A 19247-nucleotide genomic window follows, 5' to 3' on the forward strand; every position below is an offset into this window, starting at 1 on the left:
CCCAGGATAAACAGGGACGCGGAGCAGGCGACTCCCCTCTGCCCCCATCCCCCGGCGCCCAGGGGGCGTCTAAGGCCGAGGCAGAGCGAGCGGGGCGCGGGGTTTGGGGCGCTGCCCGGGCCACGCGGGGGGTGTGGCCGGGCCTTACCTGCTCCCCGAAGTCGATGGCTCTGTTGGTGACGCCCAGGGGCGCCACGAACCGGATCAGGGGCCCGTAGTGCGTGAGCGCCGGGAATTTCACCATCGTCCCCGCCGCGGGCGGACCCCGCACACATGTGCCGCCGCGAGGGGACTCTGCCGCGAGGCGCGGGGCGAGCGGGACGAGCGGGGCGCGGGCGGACAGGGGCCGGGCCGGCGGGGCCTCGGGGCGGCTGCTCCAGCAGGAGCGCCGCGAGCTCCAGTCCATCCCCGCTGCCCTCCCACACGACAGAGACCTGCTGGCGCGGGCGGCAGAAGATGCTGTTGACAGCAGCTCTGGGGCCTGGAAATAAGTCACTGTGCGCAGGAGGCGCCGCCCTCGCAGCTCTAAGTAAAATAAGGAAACCTATTTTACTTAATTTGTTTATCTGTCTCACCAAACATTATAAGTTTTATTCACAACTCTTATCATCTCCTATAACAGTTCCTTATAACAAAAAGTTAAGTTGAACTCCAACCTTTCCAAATTCCCGTCTCATCCTAATATTATTCAACCCCTCAGCAGCATCAATACAATTTTCCATGTCTCCTTTGAGAAGTACTTCGCGGGATCCTATCATTCCACACTCTCTAGATTTTCTTCTGCTCCATTAGTCCATCATTTTTTACGTAATTTGCTAGCTCCTTCTCCCATTACAAAATATTTGGTACCAGTGTCCCCAGCCTTAGTCATGGACACCTTCTTTTCTGAGTATGCACTCTTAACCCAAGTGATCTCACCAAGTCCCCAGGCTTCAAATATCATCCATATTATGTTGACTACCAAGTCTGTAACTGCAATCCTCATTTTTCCCGTGAGCTTCACACTTATGTAAAATTCTAATGTGAACTGTACGTTAAAATCATTTTTTCTACATCGTAGGTTACTGCCAAAACAGATTTAAATATGAGACGGGCCTAGTGTTATTTTTTTTTTAAGTTTCAAGTTCAGAGCAAGACTTGATAAAATAGGCGGCATTTATAACTATATAAAAGGGCTTATAAAGGGGGTAAGCAGCCCTCTTGGGGGTAGAAAAGTTTATTACTTAAGTAGTTGTCCCTCTATCCTCACCTCTGTATGGGATGGGTAAGGCATCTGGCATTGTTATTTCTGGAGTTGAGGACCCTGAAAGAACTGCTCCCACAGTTCGACAGTGAGTCCTATCAAATACCAAGCAATGACTGCCAATACACACGAGGCCTCACGCAAACAAAGCTGGGATCAAGAACCATGAGGGCTGAGAGGAGAGGGTACGAGGAAAAGGGCAAGAGAGCACAGAAAAGGACCGGTGAGGTTCCCAAGATCCTCAAGGAGGATCTCAGAGTGTTGTCCTAGGAGAGCTTTTATAGACGATTAAGAGGAAAATATCTCCAAACATTATAAGGTTCATGCCTCTCGTGGGGCATCAGGGAATATGCACCCCATCTCTGATGCTCTGCCATACTTGAAATCCAGAGCAGAGGAATCAGTGTTTGGGGACACACAAAGCCTACACTAAGAACACCCAAGCAGCAAAGGCCATCGGTGTAGAACACCCAGGTAGTATGAACCCATCATGCAGACATCAAAAACTACTGAATGCCACTGTCAGAAAGAAAACCCTCAGTGACAGCAGAGGCTCAGCAGCGTGCTGGCATCATGTAGCACCAGAGCAGAGACGAAAGCAAGTTTCTTCTTGTCCGTGTCTAAGCGTTGCCTGGTTTTCAAGGCTACACAATAGATCCAAATGATCTACTCAGCGTCTCCACTTGCATATCAAATAGGTGTCTCAAACTCAGTATGTCTAAATCACAATTTTGACGTCCCTTCCGCAACTACGCTCTTCTTCTGTTCTTCAATACGTCACATCAAATGGCACCGTCACATACCAGTTGCTCAAACTTTCAAGAATCATCGCTGAATTCTCTATTCTCCTCACTCCCAGAAGCCCAAGCCACTTGCAAATCTCCTCCTTGTAAAATGCATCCTGAATCTGTTCAGTTTCCTTTGTTGTTGCTCCTATCATACTAGCCAGGTCCCCATGGTCTCGACTAAACCCTGCAACAGTCTCTTCCTCTGATTCTACTGAGCAATCCTACAAATTGCTCTTCACCCAGTAGCCGGAGTGTTCTTTTTCCAACCTACATGTCACTACCATGCTTAACCTCTCATTAAACTTGGAATTAAATCTGGACTCCTTACCAGACTTTACAAAGCCCCTAAATTCTCGTCTTTGTCTACTCTCCTCCCTCAACTCATATGAAACAACCTAACCTTCACTACACTTTAGGCACACTGACATTTCTTTTTCCTTAAACATGGGAAGCTTTTTGTCACCACAGGGCCTTTGCACTTAACATTTGCTAAGCTTGCATATCACTTCTCTAGATGATCCTCAGTTAGCTAACCTCATCTTTCATTCTTCAGTCAAAAAAGGCTCTCTCCACTCTAGCACATTATGCTGTTTTAAGATTCACATTTACTATTTCTTTTATTTCTTAATTTAGTAATTTCAGAAACCCTGCCCTTAGAATATTGGATCCATACAAGCAGCGACCTTGTCTATCTTGGTCACCAATTGATCTGAGAACTGCAGAATAGTATAGAGTCCAATTCAAACTCACTCCTGAAAACTGGATTGAACAGTAACTTTAATATCAATTTATATTTATAAAATAAAATTTAGCTCTTCTGTTTCAGTCATGAAAAAAAAAAAAGTATCTCCATCAGGCATTCTGGGACACTAATGTGAGGCCCTTTATAATCTAAGTTACCAGAACATGAATTTAGAACAACTCATAAATATTTATAGTATTATACTTTTAGGCTTGATTATCATGCACTATTATTCAAATCACAAATTAGAAAACCCACACAATGAGGTTATCGATAAATAATTTCATTAGAAATAGTCATGACGAGGGCCGGCCCCATGGCTTAGCGGTTAAGTGTGCACGCTCCGCTACTGGCGGCCTGGGTTCGGATCCCAGGAGCGCACCGACGCACCGCTTCTCCGGCCATGCTGAGGCTGCGTCCCACATACAGCAACTAGAAGGATGTGCAACTATGACATACAACTATCTACTGCAGCTTTGGGGGAAAAAAAAACGAGGAGGATTGGCAATAGATGTTAGCTCAGAGCCAGTCTTCCTCAGCAAAAAGAGGAGGATTAGCATGGATGTTAGCTCAGGGCGGATCTCCCTCACAAAAAAAAAAAAAAAAAAAAAGAAAAAAAAAAAAAAGAAAGTCATGAGGGGGCCGGCCCCATGGCTTAGCAGTTAAGTGCTCCAGCTCCCCTACTGGCAGGCCCGGGGTTCGAATCCTGGATGTGCACCGACACACTGCTTGTCCGGCCATGCTGAGGCGGCCTCCCACATACAGCAACTAGCAGGATGTGCAACTACGACATACAACTGTCTACTGGGGCTTTGGGAAGAAAAGGGGAAAAAAAAAAGGAGGATGATTGGCAACAGATGTTAGCCCAGGGCCTGTCTTCCTCAGCAAAAAAAGGAGGAATGGCATGGAAGGTAGCTCAGGGCTGATCTCCTCAAAAATAAATAAATAAATAGTCATGAGAGAATTTTCAGTTATAAGTAATATTAATCGAGATGAAAGAAAATATTTACATATGACAGCAACCAACACTCCAGTATTTCACAAAATGGAAAGTTATTTTCTTTTTTAAAAATTCTATCCTCTTCCTTATACAGTTATTGGCTTCAAAACAACTACTATTTTTAGATGCTAGGGAATGAAAAGAATTAAGTACTACAAAGTTGGGCATGTAGAATGTGAAACTTTTTTTTTTTTTAATAAAACAGTGCTCATCTTGGTTGATAGATGAAGTAACGAACTAGATACTAATACACGTTTTTTCAACACATCTTAAATAAAAAACTAAATAGAATTTCCTCAAACATTTTGTTTTTACTATTAAGGAATCACTAAAGAAAAATATCAGCCATTTTTACCTATTAAACACAGCATTTTAACGATTTGAAAGGGATTTCTTGTGCTCGCTTTGGCAGCACATATACTAAAATTGGAACGATACAGAGAGGATTAGCATGGCCCCTGTGCAAGGATAAAAGGGATTTCTTTAAATTGAACTCATTGTTCTTGATAAAATGAACACTTATTGATATGGAAATGTTTTATTTAAAACATTAAAATTCCATAGAAAATTCACATTATATGGTACACAACCTTCTTTTAAATAAATTTTATCACTTTTTACAGAAAACTTTTGAAAATCATGATCTAACTTTCTTTGAGTTTACTGTTGCTTTTAATTAGTGAACTACTTTCCAGTGAATACCAGCCAGTTGAATAGACACAAATCAGTATCATGTGTTCCATTAGAATAAGGCCTGAGCTTTAAATATTTCCAGCTGAAATTTAATGAAATATCTATGCTTTAGATAAAATTTAAATATTATGTGTGTAAAACATTTTGTGTAAAATATTAAAATTTTCATCACTCTGTGAGGTTTTTTTCCTTTCAAACCAACAAGGAAAAATATTAACCTCTAATCCAGGATAACACAGAAAAATGTTGGAAATAAAGCCCTTGAGTTAAATTCAGTTTGTCTAACGTTGGTATATGAACTGGAATATGTCAATTCATCTCTTTCCACTTCAAGCCCTATGTTAAAAACATGAACAACTAAAATGATACACTTAAAGATGCTGAGCTGATAAAAAACATGGAAATATTTATATTGCAATTTTATAGTCAAAGGTTCCCTTAGGTACTCTTCCTCCTTGAATTAAAACTCTTTCATCAATCTAAACAAGCAGCTTCCCTAGTGATACCTGTAACGCAACATCATCTTATGGCTTCACTTATTTGAAAATGCCAGAAGAGCCAAAATTATACTTTTGCTCTATGGTTGGTTTTTAATTTAAAAATCCAATGTCACCTACTAAAAAATCCTACACAAATTATATTTAAAAAAAGCATATTGGAGACAATATAGACTTCAATAAATGAGTTATAAGCATTCTTAATAACTAACAAATCACATGATAGCTGGCGTGGCAAAAGGTGAGTGGTATTATAACCATCTGGAAATTAGCAAATTTATTCAAGAAATTACATAAGGCAACATTAATGTTTTACAATACACAGCACAAAGTCTACTCATGACTCCCCAAAGACATTCATAATGATTAAAATCTAAACAGTTTAGAAATTAACAGTAAAAATACATACAATGGCTCATCTCTCTAGGCAACTCAAAGCAATGTGGATGATTTTACTTTATGCTATATTATATAACCTCAAATTTACATTCCCATCACTGCATGAAACAAAATCTATTAGACTCGTATTTTGAGACATAAATATAGCACCTAACAGATGGAAAAGAAAGGAAAGATTTGTCTCTGATTTGAACTATTCAATCATAGCGCCTGATAACAGCTGCCCTTTAATTATTGCCCATTACTTCCATGGTCCCCAGTCTGCCCATTTTGCCTCCTACGTTTCAGATACTGCCTTTATCTATAGGACAATAAACGCCAACACATAAAACAGATACAATTTTCCATGCTAATATTTTTGCTAACTACGGATTCACTAAAAGGAAACTACTGCTTAAAACTGTCTTTAAATGCGCTCTGTCTCTGGATAAATGCTAAAAGTGGCTTTGGGCTAAAATGTTAAAAAGAATCTGAGGGTGTAGGGAAGATGCAGGCACTGCTTACTGAGTTTTAGAACCACGAATCACTTTGGAAACACCAGTTATTCTTAAGAAAGTCTGATCTATCGGGAACAAAGAAGAAAGGAAGACAGGGATTTAGATATGCGTTGCCACCTTTGCTTCTGGGTTTTCAAGGGAAACATTTGGGTTAGAAAAGAAGGCCCCAGGGATTTTCTGTTTGAACTGCAGAGGAAAGCAGAAGACATTTCTGGGAAGGAGCCACAGACTCAGCAGAAGATCGAGTCAAGTGTAACACTTTTTGTCTTTTAGTAAGATACACCAGTTAATTAAGGGCAATTAACCTAGCAGTAGGTTCTGAGCACTGCAGGGCCTTGTTTTCACGCCAAGGTTTATGTGGGCCTCTGAGAGCTGCAGGTCCTTGGCAAAGAACCCCTGAGCTTCCTTAACTGGTGACAAAATACCATAATGACAGAAACAAAAATGGTAATTCGTCTCCCTTCTATTTGTGCTTATTTAAAATCTTTGCTTTTAAGCTATGGCATTCATATATTTCATAAGAAAAAAAAACAGCTAAGAAAGAAAGGGGGTTATATCACAAGACACTGCACACACTGTGCAGTTGGCCCCCGGAAACACCCCTCCACCGCCCTTCTCTTTCATGAGGCTGTAACTCTGGTCTCTCTTTCCATCTCTGTGGCTGCTTCCCCTCAGGTCCTTTATGGTCCTGTATTTCCCTGCTCTCTAGTGTTGTTTGGAATCCCGTGCTCATGATTCTTGTGTTTCGGAAGGTACACTATCCCTGAAAACCTCACCTGCGTCAAAGGTTTCTACATCAGCTTTACATAAAGACTGAGCCTTGGTGTCAAACAGACTATACAAGAGTGTTAGAGGGATCATCATACACACAGACACTAAAGTCATCCAAGATAACTGTTTGAATCATAATGCAGAGCAAATTCATGAGTTGGAAACTGAAGTCCTAGGTGAGGTCCTAGGAACATGACCTGGGTACTGGATTAGAGCAGCAAAGGACATATGCGGCTGAGAGGGGAAAAAAACAAACCGATATTTTCCTGTATTTTGGAATTCACGATAGCGAAGGAATAGATGGAATTAACTATTTACATTTCAAATGGACTTTTGTTATCAAGTCGTTTTGATTTTAAAAGCTGGTTTAGTCCTCCACGTATTTTTGATATTTGATTGCTGTAGCTCTAGAATTTATACTTCTAGAATTATGTTCATGTTTTACAGTGAAAACACTTTCTTCAATGTTATTGTGACACATAAATGATAAGTTAATGAAAAAGTTAGTTAAAACAGGGCATCAAGGGGCCGGCCCAGTGGCGCAGCAGTTAAGTGTGCGCACTCCGCTGCGGCAGCCCGGGGTTCGCAGGTTCGGATCCCGGGTGCGCACAAACACACCGCTTGTCAAGCCATGCTGTGGCGGCGTCCCATATAAAGTGGAGGAAGATGAGCACGGATGTTAGCTCAGGGCTGGTCTTCCTCACAAAAAAATAAATAAAATAAAAAAAACAGGGTATCAAACACTCTGTAGAGGGCCGGCCCTGTGGCTTAGCGGTTAAGTGCACATGCTCCGCTGTTGGCGGCCCGGGTTCGGATCCTGGGTGCGCACCGACACACCACTTCTCCGGCCATGCTGAGGCCGCGTCCCACATACAGCAACTAGAAGGATGTGCAGCTATGACATACAACTATCTACTGGGGCTTTGAGGGGAAAATAAATAAATAAACAAAATCTTTAAAAAAAAAAACACTCTGTAGAAGGATGAATAAGTTATTTAAATACTTTATCTTCAGATACGTAGATGTATACTGATTCACCAGTATCTTCAGATATAAACCCAAGAATTTCTCTTTAAGTAAACAGCTAATAATTGCAATTGTAATTAATTCTTTATATCTTCTTTATATATACTTCATGATGCATAATCTCTTACCGTTCCAATTTCTTTAAAGTTGAATAAGAATTAAAGATATCAAACAATCTTGGCTTTAAAATTCTCCTCTTACTTTTTCTATTATTATTTCTACTATTTTTTCACTTTTCTTTTAATTATTTTGTTACTGTCTGCCTATCCTTAAAGGTATCTTATTCATACCTAAGTTATAGGAATTGTTAGGGATTCATCCTTATTAAGTTTTCCGAAAGCATTCAAAGTGTTTTTACACAAAGAACTTTCATCGTTTATCCACTGACATTTCACTGGTTACATATATACATATTCAAACTAATTCCCAAACCTATGGTCTGGGAATTTGTTTTGCAAAGCTACATTTACACCATCACTGAATTCATCTAAAACTACACAAAAGTACTTGCTGCTTTAGGGGGTGGTTTACATATGTAAATATGAAAGGAGTTATATTTTATTATAGATTTACTGATTTCTGTTGTCATTTTGTTAACGCCCAACTTACAAGTAAGAACTAATTTGAGTAATAATTTTGACTATTTACATAAACATTTTATCCTTTTTCAGAAGGAATTCAAGTGTTTCAATCATTGGAAGTTTTCCTTTGACTTTTTTAGTAAAGAATCTGACTAGAAAAATAAAAGGCAAAAGGAAACAAAATTATATACCCTATAGTGATAAATTGAGGTTAGAATTCAGACTTCCTGATATCTTTTCAATTTGCACTATAAGAATAGAACATTCTGCCTTCTTCCATCATACTTTCTATCCAACTAATATTAAGGCATTGTGTCACCGACCAGGGGAGCCCTGAGAAACTCAAGGGTGGGTTTGGAAGCATTTGACTGTTTTTCCAAGTTGTTTTTTTTTTCCCTTTTGTTATGTTAAGGAGATGAAACCAGCCTGAAACTGACCAACCCTCACCACAAGGGCTACACTCATGAACTTTGCCTTATTATTTTTTGTGTGTGAGAGGAAGATTAGCCCTGAGCTAACATCTTAACATCTGTCGCCAATCCTCCTCTTCTTGCTGAGGAAGACTGGTCCTGGGCTAACATCCGTGCCCATCTTCCTCCACTTCATATGGGACGCTGCCACAAGCGGAAAGGCCGGTGCGTGCCCGGGATCCGAACCCCAGGCCGCCACAGCGGAGCGCGTGCCTCAACCACTGCGCCACCGGCCGGCCCCCCTCTGCCTTATTTTTAATGCTAAGCTCTCTCAAGGAGGAGCTTCCGCCTCACTATCTGAAAGCGTGTTTTCCAACTGAGCCTGTGCACCCAATACTGGCCCCTCCCTTTTGAATATTCATTCCCCATCTGAAATAAAAGTTCCTGCTTCCCTTTGTTCAGGGACCCATGACTTTGGAAATGATTCCTCATGGCCTCCTTGCTGCAAATACACTTTACTTTGTGAGACAACTTCCACTGGTGTAGAGTCTTATTTAACTCACCAGGAGGCGAGCCCACTTGGTTCCTGAACAATTGTTGTGAGGAAATGTTATTTATTCAAAGCATATCCTCACTTCACGGATATTCATCTGCAAACTATATTGATTTAAAATAGATATTACATTTAATACTAAAAATAGCATGCTCAGTGTTTATAATTTTTTACTGCAATATCAGATTTATACTTAATTTGCTGATGAATTCACAACTCAATTCATGTTGGACTCACTACTTCTACACTTGGTTCCCTTTGAAAATTAAAGCCCTGACCTAGAGAACAGACACAGTGTTCAGGGACACCAGCTTCTAAGTTTGGTTGTTAGCCACCCGCTGTTCTCAATAAATCAGTCCAGTCCGCACACTGCCGATCCCTGTCACTGCATTTTCACCTCTCTTTGTTGGAAACAAGTGCCTACAAACCAAACATTTTTCCATTGAGTTTGTTCAGCTGAAGATATCCTACTTCCTTTATGTGTAATTTATGTTTACAGATTTTTAAAGCAAAGTAAATATAAATAAATGTAATATTATAATAATCATGAATTGAAAATGGCATATTAATAGGTTGCTACGTACTGTTACATTTTGCAATATCTGAAAGGAGTTGTCTAAAATTCATTGCTTAAACCATATTATCCATTATAACTACGATGGCAGAGGCTTATTGTAATCAGTACCTTCTAAAATCATTTCAAGAGTTTTACATTATTCCATTTGCTTTGTCTTCATCCTCAAACATTGTTAAGTAGCTTAGGTAACTACTTAACCTTAAGTAGTCCTTGAATTGGTGAATTAAATTAAAAATAAATTCATGAATACAATTAACATGCACCAATAAGGCCCCATTTTATCCATTTTGCTAAAAAATACATATAAATTGTTTGGTTTTGAATTTTGTTGTTCTGTTTAATGTCTAATCTACTTAACATGTTTACAGAGCAAGCAACTTATGAGGAAATAATAATAAACAAGTTACATAAAATGAGATTCTTGAAAAAGATGTTTCTTCATAAATGATTTATTTAAGCTCCACCTCACTCTCCAAAAGCATTTGATACTCTTATCAATAATACAACAGGGTGGGCTTCACGGTTAAGCGCGCACTCCGCTACTGATGGCCCGGGTTCGGATCCCAGTTACGCACCGAGGCACCGCTTCTCCGGCCATGTGAGGCCGAGTCCCATATACAGCAACTAGAAGGATGTGCAACTACGACATACAACTATCTACTGGGGCTTTGAGGGGAAAAAAGGAGGAGGATTGGCAATAGATGTTGGCTCAGAGCCGGTCTTCCTCAGCAAAAAGAGGAGGATTGGCACGGATGTTAGCTCAGGGCTGATCTTCCTCACAAAAAAAAAATAAAATAAAATAATAGAACAGGGTGAAACTAAGCTATTGAGGAAGGGTAATTAACAGAAGAACAAGCAAGATAAGCCATCTAGTGGTGAGCTGGAGCCTGATGGTACCAGCTTTTGAGAACTGATTCTGCACATCTCTTCACAAATCCATGTTCGGCAACAGCAGGTTAGTAGCTTGGTTGGCCACGGAATTGGAACATGGCACAAATTAGGACACTTTTCCCTTTATTTTGCGAGAAGTTCAACATCACACCACCCACCTCTGTAAATATCTAGTAGAAAATATACTGGATCTACTCTATTATACAGACAAAATATTGCTCAATATGACAAAATTATGTACCGTAGAGCAGAGCCACCATAACTTTAGCTTGGATATTTTTTAAAGAGTACAACTTGATACTTTTAATTAACCATTCATGGAATTATTATTTTTTTAAGTTATGTGATTTCCTAGTGCATCTTCCACAATAAATTAGTGAAAATATACCATTATATAATTGGCTAATATTGTTGGTTGGTATTTTTGGATATAAGTTAATCAAGTATCAGTAGTAAATACTATATATCCAACACAGTGCTTTGAGCTTGCCTAGATCTTACTAAGCTATTTTCTTCGGCAATAAATAAGTATCTACATATGTTGTTTCTTAGGTCACCCTTAGTTTGTGACAATGAAATCATAAAATTAGTCTAGAGAAGATGCATCTTGCTATTTTCAGTTCCAAGGACATCTAAAACCTGTTTCAGATCATTAAAGTCCAAATAAGAGATGAGGGGTGAGGGGACAAAAACAGCCTGTTTTTCCTTTATCTGATCTTTATAACACATTCCTCAGACTCTCCATTATGATGTCAACGAGGGTCAGGAGGTGTCACAGCAGGAGTAGATGACGTTATGAATTAAGTTCACAAAACAAAGTCAGTAGTTTCTATATCATGTGTGGAATGCACAAGATTTACTAGTATTGGTATCTATTATGTAGTCATGTACTCTACAATGTACCAGAATATTATGATTCTATTTTATATTATGTACTATATTCTTATATACTATTATAACCTATTATATATATTAATACATACTTATATTCTTTATAAAGGAATAAACAAATAAGCAAACAACATATATGAGCAATGTATGCAAAACTTTTTTTTCCTGACAGGTGTGCAAATTTAACAAGTATGGAGACCGTTGGTCTGTTCTTTCTTGTCTCGAGGCCAAAAGCTCAGGAAAAAGCAAATCATCTTGTTCTGTATATTGTGTTACAGAGTAGATTAACAATCAGCGGTAGAATAGCCAAGTCTAAATTTTATCTGCTTATTTTACAGGATATTGGGATGAAAGTTTAAGACTTGCTATGCTTTAGGGAAGAAATGCACTCATCTTCAACAACATGATATGGGGTGAAGACCAGGTTTCAAATCTCAGCTCTGGCGATACCAGCTGGGTGATCTGGACAAGACCGTTAACATTTTAAGCTTCAGGTTCCTCATCTGTAAATTGTAGAGGAATCTCAAGATTGTTGTGAGGCTTTTAAAGCTTTTAGTGATCTTGCAGGAAAAAAATGCTTTTAAGTATTAGGTCTAAGGCCATAGCTATAGTCTGTTATGGAGGAATGGAATGGAGAGGGAAGCGATGGAGGCAGAGAACTTGGTCAGCACATACTATCACTATTCGTTTTTCGTTTAGCTGGGTAGTTATATATTCCCATCAATACAGAAGATGGCAAAGTATAAGATTTATATTCTAGGTAAGTTCTACTCCTACACAAGATATTAACATAAATAAGAATTAATTACGCACATCACAAAGTAAATGGGATGTCAGGGATACAAGGGATGACTCACAGAGATTCTGCCTGTAAAGTGCTCGAGCTGGTGGGGGGACAGGCAGGGCATAAGGCTCAACTGCACTGGAAGCCGGAGTGCAAACGTGCTTCCCCGTATGTCAGCTGTTTCTGCCTGGAGGAGGAGGGCGCCCTGAGGAAGAGTATCAAGACAGAGGGAAGCCAGGTCTAGAAGCTTTTATCCTGCAGGCAATGGAGAAGTCAACACAGGTTGAGTGAAGGAATGAGCATGACACCTACGGTAGGAAGAACGGGCGGGCTGGGGGCCAAGGCGTGAAGCAGGAAAGAGGCGGAGCAGAACCTCAACTGTAAATGCGAGAATCAGAAACGGAGGACACAGGAAAATCAGCCCTTTCAGAACATACCGCAATACCACGTGCGGCTTCTCTCAAAGTAACTTCTATACGAGGTGGATGAGACAGAGAGAAGCACACAACCCACGCAACACCAGGTCCATCTACTCAAGGAAGTGGGCTTTCCGACAGCTAAGATCCTGAGCCAGTTCTAAGAAACAGCTAAACCAATGCAAAATCCACAGTGCGGCAACACCAGCATTTGTCAGCTAAGGAAGTCACAGGGCAAGTTCACAGGGAACAGAAAAGATTAACGATGGAGCCTCTCACACAGCTGGTTGGTGGTGACAACGGGGCGGGGAACATTCACCAAGCAGAAGGGATCTGACCCCTCTCCTCATTTTCACTCAACCTAGAACACTTAAACCGAGCTACAGGAGGAGACGAGGCTGTAGATTTTTACTTGTGAGGAGGAGTGGAGTGGAGGGAAGGATGATCAGGGGGAGTGAAGGAGAATAAAAACTCAAAACTTTGGAGTGAAATGACTTATGAAGAATTAATTCATGAACATTTTCCTTTTATTATCTAACTCCTTCTATCTCTGAATACTAAAATAGAATAGTATTTAATATGTACCCATGTATACAAGATCGTCTCCCTGAAACAACAGCCCAGGCCTACTGACGCTGCCCTTAAAAGGATAACAAATCATAACATCCTCAAAGATACAACAATAAAAAATGTATTTCCCCGAGACAATTAGCCATATACAATGGAAAGAAAATTTTCATTATTAAAATAAGCTTCTCTATTTAGGATTATTCTTCTAATACTAAAGCCTGAAAACTAATACTAATACCTAAAACCGAATCTAATACTAAAACCTGAAGACTTGAACCACCCAAATGCTGACCTAACTTCCTTTAGGTCAATGATTAGACAAAGTCTTCTCTTTTCCAAGGCCTAATTCACTGCTCCTAATAAGGATAGTGAAATACCTCTGATTTTTTTTTTTTTAATTATAATAGATACCCACTACCCAAATTGGTTTTTTTCGTTTGTTTTTTGTGAAGAAGATCAGCCCTGAGCTAACATCCACGCTAGTCCTCCTCTTTTTGCTGAGGAAGACCGGCTCTGAGCTAACATCTATTGCCAGTCCTCCTCCTTTTTTTCCCCAAAGCCCCAGTAGATAGTTGTATGTCATAGTTGCACATCCTTCTAGTTGCTGTTATGTGGGACGCAGCCTCAGCATGGCCAGAGAAGCGTGCCTCGGTGCGCACCCGGGATCCAAACCCGGGCCGCCAGTAGCGGAGTGCACACACTTAACCGCTAAGCCACGGGGCCAGGCCCCAAATCTTTTTACTAACAATGTGGGTCTCATACCTGAATCCCTCAACCATGATGTCTAAAAAGACATACATGCCTGAAGAAAAAATGCAATATGATGAAATATTTATATACTATCAAATATATTTTAGAGGCTTCCTGCCTGAAGTGAAAAAAAAAAACATTATGAGATGAGAGAAACAAAATAACTGAAGAGGAAGAAGACCTGATGTAAATGGAAATAACCCTGGTTATAGGTTACCTAGAAACCATTTTATATTTCTAGTTGATTCAGCTGCCGTGTTGTATATGGAATGATTTCATTGAGCTGCTTACACATATGACTTTAAACATCCAGAAACCAAAGGTTTCAGAACCAAAGGTCAACACTTTCTGCTAACGTCAAATCAGGGGGGAAAAAAATGTTTTCAAACATGTCAAGAATGACGATTTACGAAATAAGTAAGCCAGCATTCTGTTTATAGGAACTAGAGCGCTGGAACTCTGGGCAAAACGGTAGAGTAGAGTGCGAGCAAGACCCACACGGAGGGGAAGGAGGAGGAGTGCCGGGCCCACGAGACAGGGACGCAACAGGATCTCTCCACAGAGAAGAGATGCAGGGCCAAGACTGAAGCCAGAGAAGACAGCTGAAGGCATTCAGTCACCTAAAGATTTTTAAAAATCATTTAGAAATCTTTCTGACATTATTGGTATGGAGAAACAAAAGTTCCATAATTTCTTCTGAAAATCACGACTCAGCTCCACTTTCTCATAACTCTATACTTGGCTATAAAGATGCAACTTTTGGTGCTTCATTACACATTCAGCTATATTAACTTGTTAATCTAGAACAGTGGTTCTTGGCAGACGTTAATTTTTGCCCACAGGGGACACTTGGGGCTATCTGGAGACATTTCTAGGGTCACAGGTTGAGGGGGCTGCTACTAGTATCTAATGGGTAGACACCAAAGATGCGCCAAGCATCCTACAGTGCACAAGACAGCCTGCAGAACAAAGAATCATCCTGCCCAAATGCCAACAGGGCTAAGACTGAGAAACACCGATCTCTTCTGAACACAAGCAAAAACTAACTCCCTGGACCTTTATCCCAGTCCATCTCTCTCTAACAGACACCTAACTAAAGCATAAACCACCCCCAGAGGGTTCATTTTACAACTGCTTTAAACATGCTGAACCACTGGCTCAAACTAAGAGTCACACTACAATACACTATAAACAATGTATCAGAGCAGGAGTGCAGAAACAGCAGGAAAATAACTTTTTAATCATTCTTTTTGCATTGTTGCCTCAAGCACATTCAATTCATAAGAGGAGCATCTACACGTTTCCATACCAAGGTGTCTCTCTTCTACGCACAATACACTACAAATACACTGACCTCGTCAAAATATAGTACTTTTTTTTTTTTAAGATTTTATTTATTTATTTATTTTCCCCCCAAAGCCCCAGTATATAGTTGTATGTCATAGTTGCACATCGTTCCAGTTACTGTATGTGGGACTCGGCCTCAGCATGGCCAGAGAAGCGGTGCGTCGGTGGGCGCCGGGGATCTGAACCCCGGGCCGCCAACAGCGGGGTGCTCGCACTTAACCACTAAGCCACGGGGCCGGCTCCAGTACTACTTTTTAACGTAAAAACTTAAACAGTATTAACTGAGAAAGATTTATGTTGGGGGCGAGGGTAAAGAAAGCCACCCAGGTCTTTAAAATGAAAAGTTATTTCACACTTTGCTTGCAAAATGACTCAGATCATTATTACTCTTAGTCATGCCAAGTTTGCTGCTTCTCAGACTACTAGTACTGGAGAAAAAACCACCCTTTTCCTTGCAGTCGTTATCCCAATGAGACAGAAGCTTACTAAAAGCAGGTTTCTGCAATACTTGTCGTTTATTATAACTGATATAAAATTAAAAGCAAGCGCTAGGAGTGCAAACAAAGATTCGGAGAAACCTTTCATCAACCTAAATACTACAGGGTGTGGGGGGGAACCAGTGTGGGAGATCAAGATCTGGCCACCCTGAAATATGTCTCTTTACCTCGATTGTTTACTCTGATGGACATTTGACCTCCCCCACTAACTGCCTAAAGAATTTAACATAGAAGACCTGTTCCAGGAAGGAGTTACTATGATGGCTGTAATATAATGTAGAACAGATGTTACAATAGGAAAGGCACTAAGAGGCCTGTTATGAGAGGTTCAGGGATTCGATCAGAGACGTAAAAGAAACTTTCCACTCCAAACAAATGGACTGAAGGTATATTTTATTATATAGAGGATAGTAAAGGCGATAGTTTGCAAACAGATCCGAATAGGTCAAATAATAAGAGGGAAAAAACACCAGCTCGACTGGAAAGGGAAAACATCCATATCGGCTGAGATAGCAGCAGATTCAAACAGGTCATATAATAAGAGGGAAAAATATCAGATCGATCGGAAAAGGAAACACCAGATCGACTGAAGGGAAATGACACAAATCAACCGGAAAGAGAAACACCAGGTTGACCCAAAAGAGAACACATCAGATCAATTACTTCCCAATAAATCAATTACTCATAACATTTATGCCCCACTGCCGGGAGAGTCCTGTCAATCGACACGGCTGGGCGGGAATCACACGTCCTGGGCAAGGCGTCCCTTCCACAGGCGGAACTCTCACCGGGTCTCAGTTTCCAGCAGTTTATATAAGCAGTTACAGAGTTTACAGAGCAAGCATCTAGTGTTCCCACGCACAAATGGTTATCAGTGGCCTACGTGCACTGATGCCCGCCCCCCCGCCCCCGGCTGTCGTCCCAGCCCAGTAGTTGTGTACGTGCATTGCTTACCTTGCTTATCATCCCAGCCTGGCACAGATGGCCAGTCTGCCCCAGGCTGCGGCGCCCAAAAGGCCTTGAAATTTTTACACATTTCAACTATCTCCATGGGAGAAGGGCCAGTTCCCACCACGCAGAAAGCAGCTTTTATATTTCTTTTTGTGCTGGTGGCTGTGGGTCAATGGAGCGGCGAAACATGGCTGTACTCATGTCAAGACAGGGCCCTCTTATCAAAAATTCTGTCTCTTTCCGGCCACTTTCTCTAGGTTGCCCTGCTAGGAGTTGCCAGACAAACATTTACATTTATAAGGGAAATCTCCATTTGTAAAGGTGTCTCCCTTTCTTTACTGGCAAGAAGGGGCATGGCCTCATCTCTAAAAAAACTTATCAATGTGAAACGTGAGGCCTTAAATCTGCATAATAACCTTACTCTTGTTTACTGTGCTTTTCTGGTAATCTCCAGTAACTGACTCCCTCCAGCCCCAACAACCTGAACATAGTATTTAAGATGAGAATCTCTGCTGTTGTGTTGAGAAACTCAGTTTCCCTGGTTTCTCACATGTATACATGTTATTAAACTTAGTATTATTTTCTCCCACTAACCTGTCTTTTTAATTACTTGGCCAGCCATAAGAACCGTGAGGGAAAGGGCGGAGGGAGATTCTCCCTCTTCCCTGACACAAGCAAACAAAAGAAAACCCTAACTCACAGCCACAAATCTTAGGCTGTGAATATTTCCTGAGGCATCCCTCAGCCACAACCCTGGCTCCCTCTCTTTATGTTCTCTCCTTTCAAAAAACTCGGAAAGACCTCCACACAGCGTTTCACCAGGAGAACACTTCTGAGAACAAACGCAAGCCTTGGCGAGGACCCGGCCAACCTGGTCCCTCAGAATCTGTGGCGGCGGGGACAGTCCTGTCGCCGGCGCGACCCTCTCGCACCTTTCCCATCGGCTCTCTCCGCTCCAGCATCTCGCTGCAGCAAGTGTTACCCAACTCCGGTGGCTTCCAGGGCCCCCAGCAACAGAAGCGGAGCGCCCAGCGCAGCCGCCGCCTCACGCGGGCTCAGCGCACTCAGCGCTCCTTGCACACGGACCCAGGCGGCGTGGGAAGTGGACAGCAGACACACTGCAAGCCCCGCAGGCCCCGCAGAAGGTGCGCTGACCTCACAGAGCCCGGCGCTCCTGCCGCGGGAACCACAACCGCGACAGCGCGCCTGGTAGGAAGGGGGGTGTGGAGGGAGGGGGTCTCTCAGCGCGAGGACGCCCTTCGTCCTGACACGGCTGAGCCCACTCCCAAGAAAAGGCCTTACTCGAGATCCACTCCTCGGCCCTGGGGGGTCCACACCAGGACAAGCAGGGACGGGAAGCTCCCGCCCCGCCGTCGGGCGTTCTCCCGGACGGAGGAGGGGGCCGAGGACCGGGGGGCGCGCCCGCCCCGCTCCGCCCCGCTCCGGACACGCTCCCTCAGACACCACCGCCGGCGCTACCACACGCGTCCGCGGCCGCCGGGACGCGTCCCCCGGGTCTCCGCACGCCCCGGCGTCTGCGGCGGCCCCCGCGCCGCGCCGGCACCCCGCCGCCCCTCGGCCCCCGCCCCCGGGCCCGGCGGCCGGCCCCTCACGAGCAGCAGCCGCCTGACCTCGCGCGCCGCCTTCTCGCCGTCCTCGCGCAGGCTGCGTCCCCCACCTCACTGCGCTCCACCGCCGCCTCGGCCTCGGCGCTCAGCGTGCGGCCCTTCGCGCCCGACGAGAGCGCGGCGCCCTCCGGCCGCGCGCGCCCCACGCGGGTGAGCGCTTCCTCCGCGGACGCCGGCGCTCCACCTCCGCCGCCCCTCCCGACGGGCGAGGAGGGCGCTGTCCGCACCGGGGCCGCACAGCGCGCGCTCCGCTCCCGGCGCCCCTCGGCGCCCCACAAGTCCGGGTGTCGGGGCTCCGGGTACAACGACCGTCGCCCTCCCGCCGCCGGCCGCCCCGCAGGTCCCAGAAGCCCGGGGAGCCGGCGTCCGCGCCACCGCCCACGACGGCGCCCCGTCGCCCGCGACCACTCCCGCAGCGCGCTCCCGCCACCCCGCCCCTACCCACCACCCGCTCCCTGCCCCCCGTGACCTCTCCGGGAGCGCGCTCCCGTCCCCCGCGGCCCTAACCCCCACCCGCTCCCTGCCGCCCCGCGACCACTCCCGGAGCGCGCTCCCGACCCCCGCCCCCACCACCCGCTCCCTGCCGCCCCGCGACCACTCCCGGAGCGCGCTCCCGACCCCCGCCCCTACCCACCACGCGCTTTATAATTTCAACTAATTTTGACTGAACTTTTAGTAAATATGTCGATTGGAGTCAATTTTCACTTTTGAAATTGATATTGTGCCCATTATATACTAGTCACTG

General features: G+C 43.3%; 1 non-coding gene and 1 pseudogene across 7 annotated transcripts in view; one reads left to right on the plus strand and one right to left on the minus strand.

Moving 5' to 3' along the window:
• LOC147917111 (serine/threonine-protein kinase MARK2 pseudogene) overlaps nucleotides 1-18938 on the minus strand; it is a 96134-nt pseudogene extending 77196 nt beyond the window's left edge. Inside the window, exons 1-2 of one of the 6 annotated variants that reach the window (XR_015552276.1) lie at nucleotides 16878-18411; nucleotides 149-525 (exon numbers count right to left, since the gene is read on the minus strand). The product of XR_015552276.1 is annotated as a serine/threonine-protein kinase MARK2 pseudogene, transcript variant X2 (transcript). Of the gene's footprint in view, nucleotides 1-148; nucleotides 3666-16877; nucleotides 18412-18505 lie in introns of those variants that run through there. The other 5 variants (XR_015552280.1, XR_015552275.1, XR_015552278.1 and 2 more) reach the window with 5 other exon arrangements.
• Nucleotides 4170-4276, plus strand: LOC147917114 (U6 spliceosomal RNA). Its single transcript, XR_015552394.1, has one exon. It is a non-coding gene; the product is annotated as a U6 spliceosomal RNA (small nuclear RNA).
• Nucleotides 18939-19247: the final 309 nt, after the last annotated feature.

This window comes from Ceratotherium simum, chromosome 5, assembly GCF_057802395.1.
Source record: "Ceratotherium simum simum isolate JZ-2026a chromosome 5, ASM5780239v1, whole genome shotgun sequence".
Classification (NCBI taxonomy): domain Eukaryota; kingdom Metazoa; phylum Chordata; class Mammalia; order Perissodactyla; family Rhinocerotidae; genus Ceratotherium; species Ceratotherium simum.